This window comes from Gorilla gorilla, chromosome 11 (assembly GCF_029281585.2).
Source record: "Gorilla gorilla gorilla isolate KB3781 chromosome 11, NHGRI_mGorGor1-v2.1_pri, whole genome shotgun sequence".
NCBI classification, from domain to species: Eukaryota; Metazoa; Chordata; class Mammalia; order Primates; family Hominidae; genus Gorilla; species Gorilla gorilla.
In genome coordinates, this window is record NC_073235.2 from 67869758 (window position 1) to 67879315 (window position 9558).

The window sequence follows — 9558 nt, forward strand, 5'->3', positions numbered from 1 at the left end:
TTATGTATTCTTGATCTACTTTTCTTTATATCCTTCTATCCTTTCCTTATGCTTTCAGTATTTTTCATTTAGGATATTCTCCTTGTTTCTTTTCTGTTCACCAAATGTCTTGTTTATTACAGCCTATAGATCACTTAGATTTAGATCCCTAAAATTTGCTGTCACTCTGTAAAGTGCACATAGTATCTGCGTATTTATTTTTACAATTTTCTTTACAAAAATTCTAAGAAAGCTTAGGCTGCAACTTTTCATAATATATAAACAAAATTCCAAAATGGCACAGATTTGACTTTCTCATTTAATTATGAACAGTTTGGGAAATGTTTCTCAATTCTGAATGCATATTAGAACTACCTGAGAAGCAAAAAAAAAAAAAAAAAAAAAAGCCAGTGCATGGGCCAAGACCAGGACCAGACCAATTGAACTCATATCCCTGGGTGAGACTTAAGCATTTAATTTTCTGAAGGCTCGTCATTGATACTGATTCATACCAAGGACTGAGAACTAGCAAATTTGGGTCTCCTTTGCCCAATAGTAAAAACATATTCTCCGGAAAGTCCAAACTGTCCTTCATTACATAACTTATCATGTACAGAATAAAGTTCCTAAGAGGATGGCTTTCGGAGTATTTATATTGCAGATTGAGGGATTGACATTGATCTAATTATAATAGAGGTTCTTCTTTAGGCTGTAGTTGGTATAAAGGGAATTCTATTAGAAAAGTTTAGGGAGACTGTGTTCAGGTAACACATGCACACACACACACCCCATATGGCACCTTAACTATCCCTAGTGTATACTGGGTGGAATGAATGTGGGATGGTCTAGGAAACAGTATAAATTTATAAAATAGTTCCTTCCAGTGAATGCTACATGCCCTGTTGCATGAGAACCTTTAATCTGGACCAATAGAAGGCAGTTCATGGTGGCCAGTCAGAAAGCCATTCAATTTGTCATTACCAACTCACAAATCTAGATAGGAAAGATTCTCATTCTCATCTTCTCCATTCTTGGGGCATCTCACATAATCCCTTGTTTTCCTGAGCTCTGTAACATACAGACCTATTTACAAACAGAAGGGAGGAGACAAGAGAGGTAAGGGGAAGTAAAGAAAGAGGAGAAAGGAGGAGAGGGAACGATAGGGGAAAGTAGTAGAAAGGAGGGGAGTGTAAGAAATGGGATGTTTCATGAATTATAATTCTGAAAAAAAGTCTGGTGTGGATACCTCCAGCAATGGTGAGGGAAGGAGGAAGAAATGTTGCTTAGTTGTCAATATGTTAGATCTAAAATATAAACATGTTTCTTCTCTTATTTATTTTTATTTGTATTTATTTATTTATTTATTTATTTATTTATTTATTTATTTATTTTTGAGATAAGGTCTTGCTCTGTCACCCAGGCTGGAGAGCAGTGGTGTGATCATGGCTCACTGCAGCCTTAACCTTCTGGACTCAAGTGATCTTCCCACCTCAGCCTCCCGAGTATCTGGGACTACAGGCATGTGCCCCCACACCCAGCTCATTTTTTTTTTTTTTTTTTTTGTATTTTTTGTAGAGACAGGGTTTCCCCATGTTGCCTGGGTTGGTCTCAGATTTCTGGACTGAAGCAATCATCCTGCCTCAGCTTTCCAAAGTGCTAGAATTACAGGCATGAGCCATTGCACCTGCTCCTCTCATTTTTTTAAAGAAAAGATACCTGTGAAAAAAGTGAAGAGGACATTATACAAGAAAATGTTACAATGATTCCATGGATTCAGGAATAATTTTTTTTTTCTTTTACCTGAACTAAATACATATTTGAGTGTCTACTGTATATCAACTTTACAATAGCAGCTAAGAGATCAAAGAGGAATATAACTATCCAAAGAAAGGCTATAACCAGAGGTGAAGAACCTGGAAAGCCATGCTAGAGTTTGGAATTGATTCTGTGGCAAAAAGGAGTGATTACACCTGAGAAGTAGAAGGAACAGTGAAATATGACACATCTGTAGCTGCTGAATCTGGTAGTAATAAGGCTATGCTGCCCATTTTTTCTAGTATTTTACAGCAATCTCATTTTCCCAATTATTTAAATGGGTTCCTATCTCTTGGTATAGTATATAGATTTATTAAGTAAAAGAATATAACTAGATTTTTAAGTCATCCAATGTGACACTTCCTGCTAATAGCCTATTTTAATCAAGTTACATTCTTTATATTTACAGATACATCTAATTTTATTCCTATCACTTTACTTCACACTTTCCACTTTTTGAGGTTTTTCCTTTTATTCTCCTCTTCCTTCTTGTCCTCTTTTGCTTTGTGTTTTCTGTTTCTCTTTCCCCCATCTCTGATGGAAAGTTACACATCATCTCCCTCCATTCATCCCTCCCTCCCTCCTTTCCTTCCTTTCTTCTTTTTTCTTTCTCTTTTATAAGTGATTACTCTTAAATTTTAACATGCATACTTAATTAAGGTGAACTGTAATCAATATTTGTGTCCTGATCTGGAAAAATGAATTTTCCTAGACTGATGACATATCATTGCTCTCCTCTAATATGTTATTTTTGTCTAGTATCTTAACTCTACCTTAATTTGAGATATAACAAATTAAACAGTATTATTACATGAATTTGTAGGCAGTGCTTATTTAGACTTACATACTAATTATTGGTAATTTTTTCCCTCAAATTTGTTTCTTCAGCTAACTTTTTCATTTTGTGTTCTATTTCTTTCTTGAAATGTATCCTTTAGGAATTCTGTCAGATCTGCTAGCAGCAAAATGACCCCGTTTTTCTTTTTCTGAAAATGGTTTAATTTTGGCCACATTTTTAATTATAATTATTTTATGTATATATCTACTTATATTAATATAATATATATAATTGTATATAATATAAATATTTATATGTAAATAATATATTTATATTAAATAAATATATAATATACTTATATAATATATATTTATATTAAATAAATATATATTATATACTTATATAATATATATTTATATAAAAATAATATAAGTAAAAATTATATATAAATATTTATGTAAAATTATATTTATATTAAAATATGTATATAAATATTTAATTATAATAATTTTGTTTTTTATTTCTATGAGCCTATGAAATTATTTTTATTAATCTGACTCAGAATTTATGCTAATATAAGTTGAGGATTCACATATTAATATCTTTAATTCAGAGAATTCCAAGGAAATTATCAGCTTTTAACACTGCAAATAGGTTCTCATTCCATATTTTTTTAATTCTCTCTGTCTGGAACTCCTTAAGAATATATGTTAAATGTCTAAATCATTTCTCCACATCCCTTAACATTTCTTTTTTACTTTTTAGTGGTCTCTCTGGATAATTTGTCAGGTTTTGGTATAAAAATAATACTGGCTTCATAAAACAAGTTGGGAGGCATTTATTCTTGAAAGAGAGTAAGAGAGATTATTTCTCCCTTAAATATTGATAGAATTCACCAGCAAAGCCATCAGAAACCTGAGTCTTCTCTGTGGGAAAGTTTTTAATTAAAAATATCAATTTCTTAAACAGGTATGTAGGATGACTACGATTTTTTTTTTAGATTTGACAAATTGCATTTTTCTGAGAATTCATTTGTCTAAGTTATTGTTATTTGAATTTACTGTATAAATTGTTCATATTATTCCCTTATTGTGCTTTTAATATCTGTGACATCTCTAATCATTTTTCCTTTAATTTCTGATTCTGACAATTTGTTAATTATCTCTTTTCCTTGATTAGCCCATATAGGAGTCCTTCAATTTTATGAATATATTTTTAAAATTCAACTTTTGGTTTGTTGATTTTCTCTATAGTTCTTCTGGTTTCTATTTTAATTATTTCTGCTCTTTCCGTCCCTGCTACTATAATTTTCATTTGCTTTTCCTCCCTGCACTGGCTGAACATTAGTTGTAACATTGAGGAGGTGAGGTGATAGTGGTAAGCTTTGTTTTGTTTCTAATATGAGTAAGGGAGGTTTTAATAATTAACTATTAAAAATGCCAGTTGGTATAGATTTTTTAAAAATAGATATCCATTATCATCTTAAAGAGACTCTTTCAGTTCTTAATTTTCTAAAAGTTTCTAGACGTCATTAATAAATGCAAAATTTTATTAAGTTTTTCTGCATCTTATTTAGAAAATCATATATTATTTTTCTTTTGTATTTTGATATTGTGGTACACAGTGATTGATTTTAGGATATTAATCCTAACTATGCTCCTAGAACTTAATCAAATTTGGTCATTTGAATTATCAATTTCATATATTGCTTCGATTTTCTAATGTTTTGTTTTATATTCCTGCATCTATATTTCTGAAAGAGTTTGGCTTGTAATCTGTTTACTTTAATGTGCCTGTTAGGTTTTGAAATCAAGATTATGCTAACCTCTTAATACAAGTAGGCAAAGGACTTTTCTTGTTCTTGTTCTCTGGTAGAGAATAACTAAGACTGGTGTTAATATTTTTCTTAATTCTTTGGATAATTAATTAGTAAAATCTGAGCATGAATTGTTTTTATGTACAGGTTTTTAATTATGTATTTATTTTCTCTGATAGAAGACCATTCATATTTGCTGTTTCTTCTTGTTTCACTCTCTGTAATTTGATAAAATTTCAAGTTTATTTACGTAAAATAGTTTATGATCATATTGTTTTTTAAAACTCTATAGGATCTTTAGTGGTGACCCATCTTGATTCCTGTTATTGGTATTTTGTGATTTCTCTTCTTTACTTATTTAGTCGTTTAAGGAACCAACTTTTGCCTTTTAAAATATTCTGTACTGTATGTTCTTTCCTATTTTTTATTTGCTTTTATATTTATAATTTTCTTTCTTTTATTTCTTTAGTTTTAATTTACTATTGTTTTCTAAATTCTGAAAATCTCTATTTCATTCATTGATTTCAACCTTTGTTCTTTTTTTAGTAAATGCACTTAAGACTATAAATTTCCCTCTAAGCATGGCTATAATAGCATCCCACAAATCTTGGTATATTTCATTTTGTTAACATTCAGTTTAAAATATTTTCTCACCTCTATTTTGATTTTTAAAAATCTTACTAGAAACTTAGAAGAGAACTGCTTAATTTCCAAATACTTGAAAAAGTTTCTAGATATATTTATTTAGATTTCTAATTTAATTTCCTACATTCAGATAATATCGATAATATACTTTGTATAATCTTAATTATTTAACTTTTGGGGGAACATGCTTTGTAGCTCAGCATCTATCAAATGTGTCATGTATTTCATATGTAGTTGAAAATAAAGTACATTTCAGTTGTTAAGTACAAAATTCTATATATTTTATTCATGAATTTGAAAGAAATCTTCATTTCTTTTGGCTGTTTTTACTATCCTTTACCAAAAGGGGTGTGTAAAAATTTTCCAATATGATTATAAATTTATTTATTTTAGTTCTGTTAACTTTTGCTATATATTTTAATTTTTATTTAGTTATTTGATATTTATTAGGTGCCTAAAATTTAAAATTGCTACATTTTTTTCCCAGTAGATTGACCCTACTGTCATTATGGACCAGTCCTGTTAATTTCTAGTAAGATTGCCCTAAGTTCATTTTGTCTGATTATTATTATGCCTACAGTGGCTTTGGCTGGGTTGGTGATTGCATGGTACGTACTCTTTCATTGTTTTTCCTTAAATGTTTCTGTAACCTCCTATTCAATATTGAATATTCATGAATTATATTTTATATCCAGTCTAACAATATTTCTCTCTCTCACACACACACACACACACACACACACACGCACACACACACACACATCTCACATTTGGATTTAAGTTCTATGACTTCTTTTGGATTATTTGTATAATTCAGTTTTATACATTTTGTTACTATATTGTTTATAGTTACCCAAGCAATTGCCACATTAACTTTTTAAATTCCAAAATGAGTTAGTATTTCGCTACTTTCTAGACATTGCTAGGACATGAGAACACTTTTATTCTATTTCCCCCATTTCATCTTTTGTACTATTATTATATATTTTCATTTTACATGTAGTCTAACTCTGGAAGACATTATTATTACTTTTATGAAGTCAACACTTACTTAGTGTATTAGTATGTTTTCACACTGCTATAAAGATACTACCTGAGACTGGGTAATTATAAAGGAAATAAGTTTTTGTTGTTTGTTTGTTTTTACAGACAGAGTCTTGCCCCTTGCCCAGGCTGGAGTGCAGTGGTCCACTCTCGGCTCACTGCAACCTCCACCTCCCAGGCTCAAGTGTTTCTACTGCTTCAGTCTCCCAAGCAGCTGGGACTACAGACTCCTACCACCACACCAGGCTAATTTTTGTATTTTTAGTAAAGATGGGATTTCCCCATGCTGCCCAGGCAGGCCTCGAACTCCTGATCTCAAGTGATCCGCCCACCTCAGCCCCCCAAAGTGCTGGTATTACAGGTGTGAGCCACCACGCCCAGCCAGAAAGAGGTTTAATTGACTCACAGTTCCCAGTGGGTAGGGAGGGCTCAGGAAACTTACAATCATGGTAGAAGGTGAAAGGGAAGCAAGGCACACCTTATATGGCAGCAGGAGAGGGGGAGAGTGTGAGGAAGTGCCACACTTCAAAACCATCAGCTCTCGTGAGAACTCACTCACTATCACTAGAATAGCATGGGGGAACCACCCCCATGATCCAGTCACCTCCCACCAGGTCCCTCCCTTGAACATGGGGTTCACAATTCAAGATGAAATTTGGGCTGGGATACAGAGCCAAACCATATCACTTAGTTTTCCCAAAATATTTAGTTTTTTATTCTTTTCTATATTTTCTACTAATCTTTGGATTATTTCCCTTCTGCCTGAAAAAAATTATTTTTAATATTTCCTTTACTATGGGTCTGCTCTTACTGACTCTCTCAAGTTGAATTTGTCCCCTAATTTTTTAATTTTCACTTTTGAAAGATATTTTCACCAGATATGAGTACCAAGATACTTTTTCTATTTTAGCATTTTGAGGTGACAGTCATTGTCTTCTGTAAAAAGAATTTCAAGAAACCCCCAAAACCATAATTTTCATGAAAATGAACACATGACCACATGTTAAAGATTTCATTTAACTCATTAATTAATGAGAAAATCCATAAGAACTAAACAAGAGGATTAAAGGAGGATTTGACTTATAGAGATCCATGAACTCTGCTTGACAACTGTTATTTGCTTTGCCATGAACAGGAATCATTTCCTGGCTACAGGTAAAATTATCAGAAACAGAGGCTCTGTGGTCTCTTGATGGAAATTCCTTCTCTAAATGTTGCTTCCAGATGTCTCTGATCTATTGGTCTCATGGGCAGTTTCATAGCCTGCTTTCTACCCCTCCCCATGCCAAAACTCCAAAGAAATTCTGAATCCTCTTTTGTGCTAGGTGCAGACCATGTGGCATTGTAGCCATGCTCTTAGCCTCCTCCTGTACCTGCACGATGGCACCAAGGCTCTCCAGGGCTATGCTAAATGTGGGTCATTCCTCAGCATCTTGCAATTTTCATGGTCTATGTTCTGTAAAGGGAAGAACGTGCCCTCTGCTTGTGAGTCCCTTAAATGTTTCTATCTTTGAATGTCTACCACCAACACCACCCCCAGTTCTAGTTTTAATCATGAGGGAGGAAAATCAGATCACTCATATATAATCCTTTACTCTTAATTTTTTTGTCTTACTTTCCAGCGTCTAGCAACAGTTATTTTCCTTCCCTTTGAGGCAGGAATTTTCTTTACATAATATACTATTCTTTGTATTCTGGGATCCATACTTTGTTCAATTCTTTGAACTCTGGGTCTTAATATGCAAAAATCTGACATTACTATGGATTTATAAATATCAAATTAGAAGGTGAGTGATGTTTTTCTATTGTTGATATAATTTTTATCTGAATTCCTATTCTTTGAAAGAAAAGGCTTCATGGTCTTCATGATGCACAGGATTCAAGAAAAGGAGAGAAATTTACCAGAAAAGTAAAATGCAATAGCAGACAACTCAAGCACTACCTTAATATACACAAATACATGCACATATATTTTTAATTTGATAAATCTTATAGCATACAATTGGAGCCAATCTTCAGGATGTTAACAGGGATTATCACCTCATTCCCATTTCTAGAAAGGCTTTATATAAAGAATTGGCATAGAAAGAACCACAGTTGTGTTTAATAACTATTGTCATTTTTTTCAATACTAACCAGCACCTTTTGACAAACCTGCCAATATTTTAGAAAACCATATTTTGATGTACCTGATTGCCCTTTTTTGACAGTTCCTCAAAAAGTTTAACACAGAATTATCCTATGATCCAGGAATTCTACTCCTAGGTATACACCCAAGAAAAATGGAAACATATGTCTAATATAATCCTGTACACAAGTGTTTATAACAACATTACTCATAATAGAAAAAAAGATGGAAATAACCAAGTGCCCATCAATGGATGAATAAACAATTGTGGTATATTCATATGACTTATTCAGTCCTAAAAGAAATGAAGTACTGATACATGCCACAATTTGGATGAATCTCAAAAACATTATGAGAGGTGTAAAAAGCCATACACAAGAAATCACATACTGTGTGATTACTCTTATATACCCAGAATGGGCAAATCAATAGAGATAGAAAGTAGGTTAGGCTGGGCGTGGTGGCTCACATCTGTAATCCTAGCACTTTTGAAATGCCAGGTGGGGAGGATTGCCTGAGCCCAAGAGTTCCAGACAAGTCTGGGCAACATGGCAAAACTCCATCTCTACAAAAATTAGCCAGTTATAGTGGTGGGGGCCGGTGGTTCCAGCTACTTGGGAGGCTGTGGGGGGAAGATTCCTTGGGCCCAGGAGGTTGAGGCTTCAGTGAGCCTTGTTCCTGCCACTACACTCCAGCCTGGGCAACAGACCAAGACCCTGTCTCAAAAAATAAATAAATAAAATAAAAATAGATTAAAGATTACCGGGGATGGAAGGACAGCAGAATAGGAAGTGCTTACTTAATGGTTATGGGATGTTTTTATGGAGTAATAAAAACGTAAAACTACAGAAAGCTTGTACTTGCACATGTGACTACAATAAATACTAGTGAATTGTACACTTTAAAATGGTTATGTTATTTGAATTTCACACAAAGGTAGTTATGTGGAAAAAGTAAGTTAACATTATTGCAACCCTATCCACTAGAGGGCGATGCTTCCATTAAGAAACATGACTCGTAAATTTTTTTGGCTGGTAGGAGGGCAGTTAGCCTTGCAAATACATTTTCTGCTTATTTTGTATCTATTTTAGGTGTAAAACAATTAAAGCAAATATCCACTTTGGAAACATTGCTGGAAAAATAATGTTTACATTTGAATGTGTCTCTTCAAGAAAAAACAGTTTGTGAAGCATTTGTACTGAGAAAAGATTTCTTTCCTTGGGCATAGATTTCATAGTGCAAAAATTAAACAAACATGAGCAAATTATGAACCTAAAGACATGGTTAATGGAAAGGATCTCAGTGACTAACATAAAACTGAATGAGCAAAGTGTTGAAGTATTCATATCAATA